The sequence below is a fragment of the Rhinopithecus roxellana genome, unplaced genomic scaffold (genome assembly GCF_007565055.1).
Source record: "Rhinopithecus roxellana isolate Shanxi Qingling unplaced genomic scaffold, ASM756505v1 contig398, whole genome shotgun sequence".
Taxonomy (NCBI): domain Eukaryota; kingdom Metazoa; phylum Chordata; class Mammalia; order Primates; family Cercopithecidae; genus Rhinopithecus; species Rhinopithecus roxellana.
The window spans coordinates 23,051-33,794 of NW_022142892.1; the positions used below are offsets into that span (position 1 = coordinate 23,051).

General features: G+C 49.8%; 4 non-coding genes across 4 annotated transcripts; all 4 read left to right on the top strand.

Moving 5' to 3' along the window:
• Positions 1-310: 310 nt before the first annotated feature.
• On the top strand, positions 311-429 carry LOC115895945. Its single transcript, XR_004055998.1, has one exon. It is a non-coding gene; the product is annotated as a 5S ribosomal RNA (ribosomal RNA).
• Positions 430-3,622: 3,193 nt separating this feature from the next.
• LOC115895949 lies at positions 3,623-3,740 on the top strand. The gene has a single exon (XR_004056001.1). It is a non-coding gene; the product is annotated as a 5S ribosomal RNA (ribosomal RNA).
• A 2,937-nt stretch (positions 3,741-6,677) lies between these two features.
• LOC115895946 lies at positions 6,678-6,796 on the top strand. The gene has a single exon (XR_004055999.1). It is a non-coding gene; the product is annotated as a 5S ribosomal RNA (ribosomal RNA).
• Positions 6,797-9,960: 3,164 nt separating this feature from the next.
• Positions 9,961-10,078, top strand: LOC115895947. The gene has a single exon (XR_004056000.1). It is a non-coding gene; the product is annotated as a 5S ribosomal RNA (ribosomal RNA).
• The last annotated feature ends 666 nt before the right edge of the window (positions 10,079-10,744 follow it).

Consider the following 10,744-nt stretch of genomic DNA (forward strand, 5'->3'; position numbering starts at 1 on the left):
TGGGGCCAGAGGGGGCCTCGCAGCAGCTCCCCAGCGGCCAGGGATCCAAAAGAATCCCTCTGCGACAGGGCGGAGGACCGGACGGGGTCCCAGGATCGTGGGCCCTGGGCCCTGACGCCTCGGAGCACTCCCTGTTCCGAGCGGCCCGACGTAGTGGAAGCTCGGGAGCTCCGGAGCCGTGGGAAGGCCGTGGGCGAGCGGCTCGGGGATCCCGATTGGAGCCCGGCGACCCCGGGCTGGCGGTGCCGGCTGGAAGCCGGCGGGCAGGGCTGGGCCGGGCTCTTGGGGGCAGCCAGGCGCCTGTGCCGGCGTCTACGGCCATACCACCCTGAACGCGCCCGATCTCGTCTGATCTCGGAAGCTAAGCAGGGTCGGGCCTGGTTAGTACTTGGATGGGAGACCGCCTGGGAATACCGGGTGCTGTAGGCTTTTTCGCTTGCTTTCTTGTCTTTCTTTCTTTTCTACCTTCCTTTCTTCCCTTCTCTCACTCTCTCTTCTTTCTTTCTTCCTCTTTCTTTCTTTCCTTCTTTCTTTCTCTCTTTCTTTCTTTTCTTTCTTTCTTTTCTTTCTTTCCTTCTTTCTCTCTCTCTCCATCTCGCTCTTTCTCTTTCTTTCGTTCCTTCTTACTTTCACTCTTTTATTTTCTTAATTGATATATTTCCTTATTTTTAGATCTTTTATTTCTTTCTTTCTTTTCCTTATTTATTTATATAAGTCTCTCCCTCTTTCTATCTCGCTCTTTCTCTATCTCTTATTTCTTTCTTCTTACTTCCATTTTTTCTTTTTTCCCTTGCTATCTTTCCTTTTCCCTTATCTTTCATTCTTTTCTTTCTTTCGTGTGTTTTCCTTTATTTTCTTTCTTCTCTGTCTCTTTCTCTTTCCTTCCTCTTTCCTTCTTTCTTTCTCTCTCCCTTTCTTTCTCACTCTTTCTCTTCTCTTTCTTTCCTTCTTTCTTTCATTCTTTTCTTTTTCTTCCTTCTATCTTTTTCTTTTTTCTTTCTTTCTTCTTCTTCTTTCTCCTGTCTCTCTGTCTTTTTCTTTCTCTCTCTTTATCTTTCTTTATTTCATTCTTTCCTTTCCTCTTTTTCTTTCTTCTCACTTTCTTCCTTCTCTTTCTTTTCTTCTTTCTTCTGTCTTTGCCTCTTCCTTCCTTCCTTCCTTCCTTCCTTCCTTCCTTCCTTCCTTCCTTCCTTCCGTCCTTTCTGTCTGTCTTTCTTTCTGTCTTTCTTTTTTACCTTTTTCTTCTAGACAGAGTCTCGCTCTCTCACCCAGCCTGGAGTGCAGTGGCAAGATCTCGGCTCACTGAAAGCTCCGCCTCCCGGGGTCACGCCGTTCTCCTTCCTCAGCCTCCTGAGTAGCTGGGATTACAGGCATGCACCATCACACCTGGCTAATACTGTATTTTCAGTAGAGACGGGTTTTCTCCATGTTGGTTAGTTTGGTCTGGAACTCCCAACCTCTGGTGATCCACCCACCTTCCCAAAGTGCTAGGATACCCAAAGTGCTAGGATGAAAGGCGTGAGTCACCAGCGCCCGGTCAGACTAGGGGTTTAGTTTTAGGCTTCTGCTTGGCTTTCCTTTTCTGTGATGCATTTCACCTCACAGTCCTAGGATATGGTGAGGATTTTTATACATCGATCTTCATATGGGATATTCTTCTACAGTTTTCTCTTGTAAAATCTTTGTCTTGCTTTGGTATCAGGGCAATTGTAGCCTCATAGAAAGGGTTAGGGAGTACTCCCTCCTCTTCCAGTTTTTCAGAGGATTAGGAAAGATTACTATCAGTTCTCTAAATATTTGATAGAGAAGTCAAGGCCAAGGCTTTCAGCCTCCCAAGTCGCTGGGATTACAGGCGCCTGCCACCACAACCGGCTAATTTTGTCTTTTCAGCAGAGACAGGGTTTCTCCACGTTGTTCGGGCTAGTCTCGAACTCCTGACCTCAGGTGATTCGCTCACCTCAGCCTCCCAAAGTGCTGGGATTACAGGCACTAACCACGACGCCCGGCTTTCTTTTGGTTTTCTGAAGGTAAGCATTTCCCGCTATAAATTTCCCTGTTAGCACTGCTTTTACTGCATCCCAAAGTTGTGCTATGCTGTGTTTTCATCTTCATTCATGTCTGAGTACAGCTGAGCCTTGAACAACATGGATTTGAACTGCAAGGGTGCACTTATACAGGAATTGTTTTCAATAAATACAGTAGGTCCTCTGACTTCCTTAATTCTGCTTCTGTAACCAAAGGCAGATTGAAAAGACAGTATTCACAGAGCGCAAAACCTGAGGACACAGCGGCCTAACTTTTTTAATGCCCAGGTTTTACAGGGCCAACTGCAACACTTGACTCTGTGTGGATGTTGGCCTACTTATGGGGTCCTGGAACCAATCCCCTGTGGATACTGACACCCAACTGTATTTTCTGATTTCTCTTGTGGTTTCTTCTTTAACCCATTGGTTGTTTAAGAAAATATCTTAATCCGTTCAAATATCTGAGGCTGGGTAATTTATAAAAAACAGACATTTATTTCTCTCAGTTCTAAAGGCTGGGGTGTCCAAGATCAAGTCATCAGCCCATTCAGTGTCTAACGAGGGCCCAGTCTCTCCTTCCCAGATGACACAATGTTGCTTCATCTTTCAGAGGGGAAGAACATTGTGTCCCCACACGGAGGAGACGGAGGGAATGAAGCCACTCAAGTCCTTTTCTAAGGGCTCTAATTTCATCCATAAGGACTTCTATCCTCATGAGATAATCGCCTCCTAAAGAACCCACCTCTTTACCCTTTTATTTATTTATTTATCCATTTATTTGAGACAGGGTCTCATTCTATTGCCCCTTCTGCAGTGCAGTAGCCTGTAGCCTGATCATGGCTGACGGCAGCCTTGACCTCCCAGGCTCAACCAGTCCTCCTGCTTCAGCCTCCTGAGTAGCTGGGACTACAGGCCTGCACCAGCACGCCCACCTAATTTTGTATTTTTTGTAGAGACAAGGTTTTGCCATTTTGCCCTGGCTGGTCTTGAACTCCTGGGCTCGAACAATCTGACTGCCTTTCCCTTCCAAAGTGCTGGGATTACAGCGTTAGCCACCACCCCAGGCCAGTGCCCACCTCTGAATACTATCATATCGGCAAATAAATTTCAGCATATAAATTTTGGGGGACATTCAGACCATAGCAGTGTGTTCTTTACTTTCCAGAAAGAAAAAGGGTCAGTTTATCAGTTTTACTTCTATTATTGATTTTTAAGTCTATTTTGTTGTGGTCAGAGAAGATACTTGATACGCTGTTCGCCCTTCGCCAGCCTTGACGGCTCCGGGTGGGGGGGCAAGAGGGGGCCTCGCAGGGGCTCCCCGGCGGCCAGGGATCCAAAAGAATACCTCCGCGACAGGGCGGAGGACCGGACGGGGTCCCAGGATCGTGGGCCCTGGGCCCTGACGCCTCGGAGCACTCCCTGTTCCGAGCGGGCCCGACGTGGTGGAAGCTCGGGAGCTCGGGAGCCGGGGAAAGGCCGCGGGCGAGCGGTTCGGGGGTCCCGATCGGAGCCCGGCGACCCCGGGCTGGCGCTGCGAGCTGGAAGCCGGCGGGCAGGCCTGGGCCGGGCTCTTGGGGCAGCCAGGCGCCCGTGCTGGCGTCTACGGCCATACCACCCTGAACGCGCCCGATCTCGTCTGATCTCGGAAGCTAAGCAGGGTCGGGCCCATTTAGTACTTGGATGGGAGACCGCCTGGAATACCGGGTGCTGTAGGCTTTTTTGCTTGCTTTCTTGTCTTGCTTGCTTTCTTTTCTACCTTCCTTTCTCCCTTCTCTCGCTCTCCCTTCTTCCTTTCTTTCCTCTTTCTTTCTTCTTCTTTCTTCTTTCTTCTTTCTTTCTCTCTTTCTCTCTTCTTTCTTTCTATCTCTCCCTCTTTCTATCTCGTTCTTTCTCTCTCTTTCTTTTTTTCTCTCCTTCTTACTTTCATTCTTTTCTTTTTCTTCCCTTCCTAGCTTTCCTTTCTTTCTTTATCTTTCTTTCTTTCTTACTGTCTTGCTTTCTTGCTGTCTTCTGTCTTTCCTTCTTTCTTTCTTTCCTTCTTACTTCATTCTTTTCTTTTTCTTCCCTTACTATCTTTCCTTTCTTTCTTTATCTCTCTTTCTTTCTTCTGTCTTTCCTTCTTTCTTGCTTTCTTTCTTCCTCTCTCTCTTATCTCTTTTTTTCCTTCCTACTTTCTTTCTCTCTTTGTTTTCTTTATTTCTTTCCTTCTTTCTCCCTCTTTCTTTCTTGCTCTCTCTCTCTCTCTTTCTTTCCTTCTTTTCTTTTTCTTCCCTTGCTATCTTTCTCTTCTTTCTTTCTCTTTCTTTATTCTTTCTTTCTCCTATCTCTCTGTCTCTTTCTCTCTCTTTCTCTTTCTCTCGTTCTTTCCATTTTTCTTGCTTTTCTTTTTTCTCACTTTCTTTTCTTCCTTTCTCTTTCTTTCTTTCTTTCTTTCCTTCTTTCTTTCCTTCTTTCTCTCTTTACTTTTTCTTCCAGACGGAGTCTCGCTCAGTCACCCAGCCTGGAGCGCAGTGGCAAGATCTCGGCTCACTGCAAGCTCCGCCTCCCGGGTTCACGCCATTCTCCTGCCTCAGCCTCCCAAGCGGCTGGGACTACAGGCGCCCGCCACCGCGCCCGGCTCCGGCTCATGTTTTGTAGCTTTAGTAGAGACGGGGTTTCACCGTGTTAGCCAGGCGGGTCTGGATCTCCTGACCTCGTGATCCACCCGCCTCGGCCTCCCAAAGTGCTGGGATTACAGGCGTGATCCACCGCGCCCGGCCTGCTGTAGGCTTTTGTGGCTTCCCCTCTCCCTCCCTTGCCCCTACTATCGCCATGCTTCCCGAACTCCCCGGACTCTGCTCCCCCTTTGTCGCCCGCCTACACCCCCGCCGCAGCCGGGGACCTCCTCCTGGGGGTCCGCCACCAAAGCACCACCGGGCAGCGGCATCCCACCGCTTCCGCCTCGCCGCCGCCCGGCCAGGAGCCCGAGCCCGGCTCCAGCCCTGGAGGGCAGGGGGCCGGAGCCCAAAGGCGCAGGCGCGGGTTCCCTGCCGTTCCCGGTGCCTTCCCGCTCCCGGAACGCCCAGGCGATTCAATCCACTCGTCGGGCGGGCGCCGCCGCAACCTTCCAAACCGGGAGAAGGGGCGGGCAGGGCCAGCGGGTGCCACAGACGCCAGCCAAGACCTCCGCTCCAGAACGCAGGGGCTGCTTTATCCGGGGGAAGGACATTGCTTCGCCAGCCACCAGGAAAACAGTCCCTGGGCACCCGGATTCCCATTGCCACCAACTTCGTGTAAACTCCAGTCCCGAGGACACGCCAGAGACCCAGGCCTCGGGCCCCGTGGGCACGCCCGGTGCCACGGCTCCCGCCAAAAGGGCGGGCGCACTCTGCAAATCAAGGGGCCCACCGCACCGCAGAAAGAGCACAGGAGGGTGCCAGCAAAGGAAGGAGCCTACGAAACCCACCTCCAAAGCAAGCAATTAATCCAAGACAAAACCCGTCTCAGCGCTCCGTTGCTCCTCTCGCATGGACGGCCTGGCCACCCTGTTCTGGCCCAGCCCAAGTCCCCTCCACCCTATCCCGGCCTGTTCAAAAGGGCCCTGCCTACCGGAGCAGGCGCTCCCTCTCCAAGGCTCTATCGCTCTCGCTCTCTAGCTCCCTGCCCCTCTCTCTTCTGGGTTTGCCCCTGCACCTCGCGCTACTTCTGTCGCCTTTCCTCTCTCTCTCTCTCTCTCTCTCTCTCTCTCTCTCTCTCTCTCTCTCTCTCTCTCTCTGTCTCTCTCTGTCTCTCTGTCCCTCTCTCTGTCTCTGCCTCTCTCTGTCTCTTTACCTCTCCACCTCCCCTGTCTCTCTCGATCGCTGTCTCTCTCCCTCCCTGGGTTTCAATCTCTCCATCTATCCCTTCCTTGCTCTCCTTCAAGCCGTTTGTGTGTGCATGCATGTGTGTGTCTGTGTGGTGTGTGTGTGTGTGTGTCTGTGCGTGTGTGCGTGCGCGTGTGTGTCTGTGTGTGTGTGTGCGCGCGCGCGCGAGTGTGTGTGTGTCTGTGAGCGCGCGCGCGTGTGTGGGTTCCCGCGCGCGAGCGACCGGGTATGTCTGTGTGTGGGGCTGTGGATTTGCTCCTGGTGGTGGTGGGGTGTGTCTGGGTTTCTCTCAGTCCCTCTCGCCAGGGATCAGGCTGCCGGCTCTAGTGCCAGCCCGGGGCAAAGCAGGGCCATCCCCCAAACCCCACCCCCCATGCCCTCTTGCCCACCGGCCGGGTCTTGGTCGGGACAAGCGACCGTGGTGGGGGCGTTGTGAGAAAAAGGCCACGCGCGGCTGGGCCGGCTGTTCGCCCTTGGCCAGCCCTGACGGCTCTGGGTGGGTGGGGCAAGAGGGGGCCTCGCAGCAGCTCCCCAGCGGCCAGGGATCCAAAAGAATCCCTCTGCGACAGGGCGGAGGACCGGACGGGGTCCCAGGATCGTGGGCCCTGGGCCCTGACGCCTCGGAGCACTCCCTGTTCCGAGCGGCCCGACGTAGTGGAAGCTCGGGAGCTCCGGAGCCGTGGGAAGGCCGTGGGCGAGCGGCTCGGGGATCCCGATTGGAGCCCGGCGACCCCGGGCTGGCGGTGCCGGCTGGAAGCCGGCGGGCAGGGCTGGGCCGGGCTCTTGGGGGCAGCCAGGCGCCTGTGCCGGCGTCTACGGCCATACCACCCTGAACGCGCCCGATCTCGTCTGATCTCGGAAGCTAAGCAGGGTCGGGCCTGGTTAGTACTTGGATGGGAGACCGCCTGGGAATACCGGGTGCTGTAGGCTTTTTCGCTTGCTTTTGTTTCTTTCTTTTTCTACCTTCCTTCTTTTCTTCACTCTCTTCTTTCTTTCTTTCTTTCTTTCTTTCTTCTTTCTTTCTCTTTTCTTTCTTTCTTTTTTTTTCTTTCTTCCTTTTTTCTCTCTATCCATCTAGCTCTTTTCTTTCTTTCGTTCCTTCTTTATCTTTTTTTTCTTTATATTTTTTCTTTCTTTAGCTTCTTTCTTTCTTCTTTCCTTTTTTTTTATATCTCTCTCCCTCTTTCTATCTCGCTCTTTCTCTCTCTCTTTCTTCTTTCCTTCTTACTTCCATTTTTCTTTTTTTGCTTCTTTTCTTTATCTTTCATTTTTTTTTCTTTCGTGTGTCTTCTTCTTTTTTTCCTCTCTGTCTCTCTTTCTCTTTCCTTCTCCTTTCCTTTTTCTTTCTCTCCCCTCTTTCTTTCTCACTCTTTCTCTCTCTCTTTCTTTCCTTCTTTCTTTCATTCTTTTCTTTTTCTTCCCTTCCTATCTTTCTTGTCTTTCTTTCTTCTTTCTTTCTTTCCTTCTTTCTTTCTTTCTCCTGTCTCTCTGTCTTTTTCTTTCTCTCTCTTTATCTTTCTTTATTTCATCTTCCTTTCCTCTTACTTTTCTTTCTTCTCACTTTCTTCCTTTCTCTTTCTTTCTTCTTTCTTCTGTCTTTGCCTCTTCCTTCCTTCCTTCTTCCTTCCTTCCTCCTTCTTCCTTCCTTCCTTCCTTCCTTCCGTCCTTTCTGTCTGTTCTTTCTGTCTGTCTTTTCTTTTTTACCTTTTTCTTCTAGACAGAGTCTCGCTCTCTCACCCAGCCTGGAGTGCAGTGGCAAGGATCTCGGCCCTCACTGAAAGCTCCGCCTCCCGGGGGTCACGCCGTTCTCCTTCCTCAGCCTCCTGAGTAGCTGGGATTACAGGCATGCACCATCACACCTGGCTAATACTGTATTTTCAGTAGAGACGGGTTTTCTCCATGTTGGTTAGTTTGGTCTGGAACTCCCAACCTCTGGTGATCCACCCACCTTCCCAAAGTGCTAGGATACCCAAAGTGCTAGGATGAAAGGCGGTGAGTCACCAGCGCCCGGTCAGACTAGGGGTTTAGTTTTAGGCTTCTGCTTGGCTTTCCTTTTCTGTGATGCATTTCACCTCACAGTCCTAGGATATGGTGAGGATTTTTATACATCGATCTTCATATGGGATATTCTTCTACAGTTTTCTCTTGTAAATCTTTGTCTTGCTTTGGTATCAGGGCAATTGTAGCCTCATAGAAAGGGTTAGGGAGTACTCCCTCCTCTTCCAGTTTTTCAGAGGATTAGGAAAGATTACTATCAGTTCTCTAAATATTTGATAGAGAAGTCAAGGCCAAGGCTTTCAGCCTCCCAAGTCGCTGGGATTACAGGCGCCTGCCACCACAACCGGCTAATTTTGTCTTTTCAGCAGAGACAGGGTTTCTCCACGTTGTTCGGGCTAGTCTCGAACTCCTGACCTCAGGTGATTCGCTCACCTCAGCCTCCCAAAGTGCTGGGATTACAGGCACTAACCACGACGCCCGGCTTTCTTTTGGTTTTCTGAAGGTAAGCATTTCCCGCTATAAATTTCCCTGTTAGCACTGCTTTTACTGCATCCCAAAGTTGTGCTATGCTGTGTTTTCATCTTCATTCATGTCTGAGTACAGCTGAGCCTTGAACAACATGGATTTGAACTGCAAGGGTGCACTTATACAGGAATTGTTTTCAATAAATACAGTAGGTCCTCTGACTTCCTTAATTCTGCTTCTGTAACCAAAGGCAGATTGAAAAGACAGTATTCACAGAGCGCAAAACCTGAGGACACAGCGGCCCTAACTTTTTTAATGCCCAGGTTTTACAGGGCCAACTGCAACACTTGACTCTGTGTGGATGTTGGCCTACTTATGGGGTCCTGGAACCAATCCCCTGTGGATACTGACACCCAACTGTATTTTCTGATTTCTCTTGTGGTTTCTTCTTTAACCCATTGGTTGTTTAAGAAAATATCTTAATCCGTTCAAATATCTGAGGCTGGGTAATTTATAAAAAACAGACATTTATTTCTCTCAGTTCTAAAGGCTGGGGTGTCCAAGATCAAGTCATCAGCCCATTCAGTGTCTAACGAGGGCCCAGTCTCTCCTTCCCAGATGACACAATGTTGCTTCATCTTTCAGAGGGGAAGAACATTGTGTCCCCACACGGAGGAGACGGAGGGAATGAAGCCACTCAAGTCCTTTTCTAAGGGCTCTAATTTCATCCATAAGGACTTCTATCCTCATGAGATAATCGCCTCCTAAAGAACCCACCCTCTTTACCCTTTATTTATTTATTTATCCATTTATTTGAGACAGGGTCTCATTCTATTGCCCCTTCTGCAGTGCAGTAGCCTGTAGCCTGATCATGGCTGACGGCAGCCTTGACCTCCCAGGCTCAACCAGTCCTCCTGCTTCAGCCTCCTGAGTAGCTGGGACTACAGGCCTGCACCAGCACGCCCACCTAATTTTGTATTTTTTGTAGAGACAAGGTTTTGCCATTTTGCCCCTGGCTGGTCTTGAACTCCTGGGCTCGAACAATCTGACTGCCTTTCCCTTCCAAAGTGCTGGGATTACAGCGTTAGCCACCACCCCAGGCCAGTGCCCACCTCTGAATACTATCATATCGGCAAATAAATTTCAGCATATAAATTTTGGGGGACATTCAGACCATAGCAGTGTGTCTTTACTTTCCAGAAAGAAAAAGGGTCAGTTTATCAGTTTACTTCTATTATTGATTTTTAAGTCTATTTTGTTTTGGTCAGAGAAGATACTTGATACGCTGTTCGCCCTTCGCCAGCCTTGACGGCTCCGGGTGGGGGGGCAAGAGGGGGCCTCGCAGGAGCTCCTGAGCGGCCAGGGATCCAAAAGAATACCTCCGCGACAGGGCGGAGGACCGGACGGGGTCCCAGGATCGTGGGCCCTGGGCCCTGACGCCTCGGAGCACTCCCTGTTCCGAGCGGGCCCGACGTGGTGGAAGCTCGGGAGCTCGGGAGCCGGGGGAAGGCCACGGGCGAGTGGCTCGGGGGTCCCGATCAGAGCCCGGCGACCCGGGCTGGCGCTGCGAGCTGGAAGCCGGCGGGCAGGCCTGGGCCGGGCTCTTGGGGCAGCCAGGCGCCCGTGCTGGCGTCTACGGCCATACCACCTGAACGCGCCTGATCTCGTCTGATCTCGGAAGCTAAGCAGGGTCGGGCCTGGTTAGTACTTGGATGGGAGACCGCCTGGGAATACCGGGTGCTGTAGGCTTTTTTGCTTGCTTTCTTGTCTTGCTTGCTTTCTTTTCTACCTTCCTTTCTTCCTTTCTCGTCTCCCTTCTTCTTTCTTCTTCTTTCTTTCTTTCTTTTTTCTTTCTCTCTTTCTATATTTCTTTCTATCTTCCCTATTTCTATCTCGTTCTTTCTATCTCTTTCTTTTTTTCTCTCTTCTTACATTTTTTCTTTTTCTTCCCTTCCTAGCTTTCCTTTCTTTCTTATATTTCTTTTTTTTACTGTCTTGCTTTTGCTGTTTCTGTCTTTCTTCTTTCTTCTTTCCTTTACTTTCATTCTTTTCTTTTTCTTCCCTTACTATCTTTCCTTTCTTTCTTTATCTCTTTTCTTTCTTCTGTCTTTCCTTCTTCTTGCTTTCTTTCTTCCTCTCTCTCTTTTTTTCCTTCCTACTTCTTTCTCTCTTTGTTCTTTATTTCTTTCCTTCTTTCTTTCTTTCTGCTCTCTCTCTCTCTTTCTTTCCTTCTTTTCTTTTCTTCCCTTGCTATCTTTCTTTCTTCTTTCTTTATTCTTTCTTTCTCCTATCTCTCTGTCTCTTTCTCTCTCTTTCTCTTTCTCTCGTTCTTTCCATTTTTCTTGCTTTTCTTTTTTCTCACTCTTTTCTTCCTTTCTCTTTTTTTTCTTTCTTTCCTTCTTTCTTTCCTTCTTT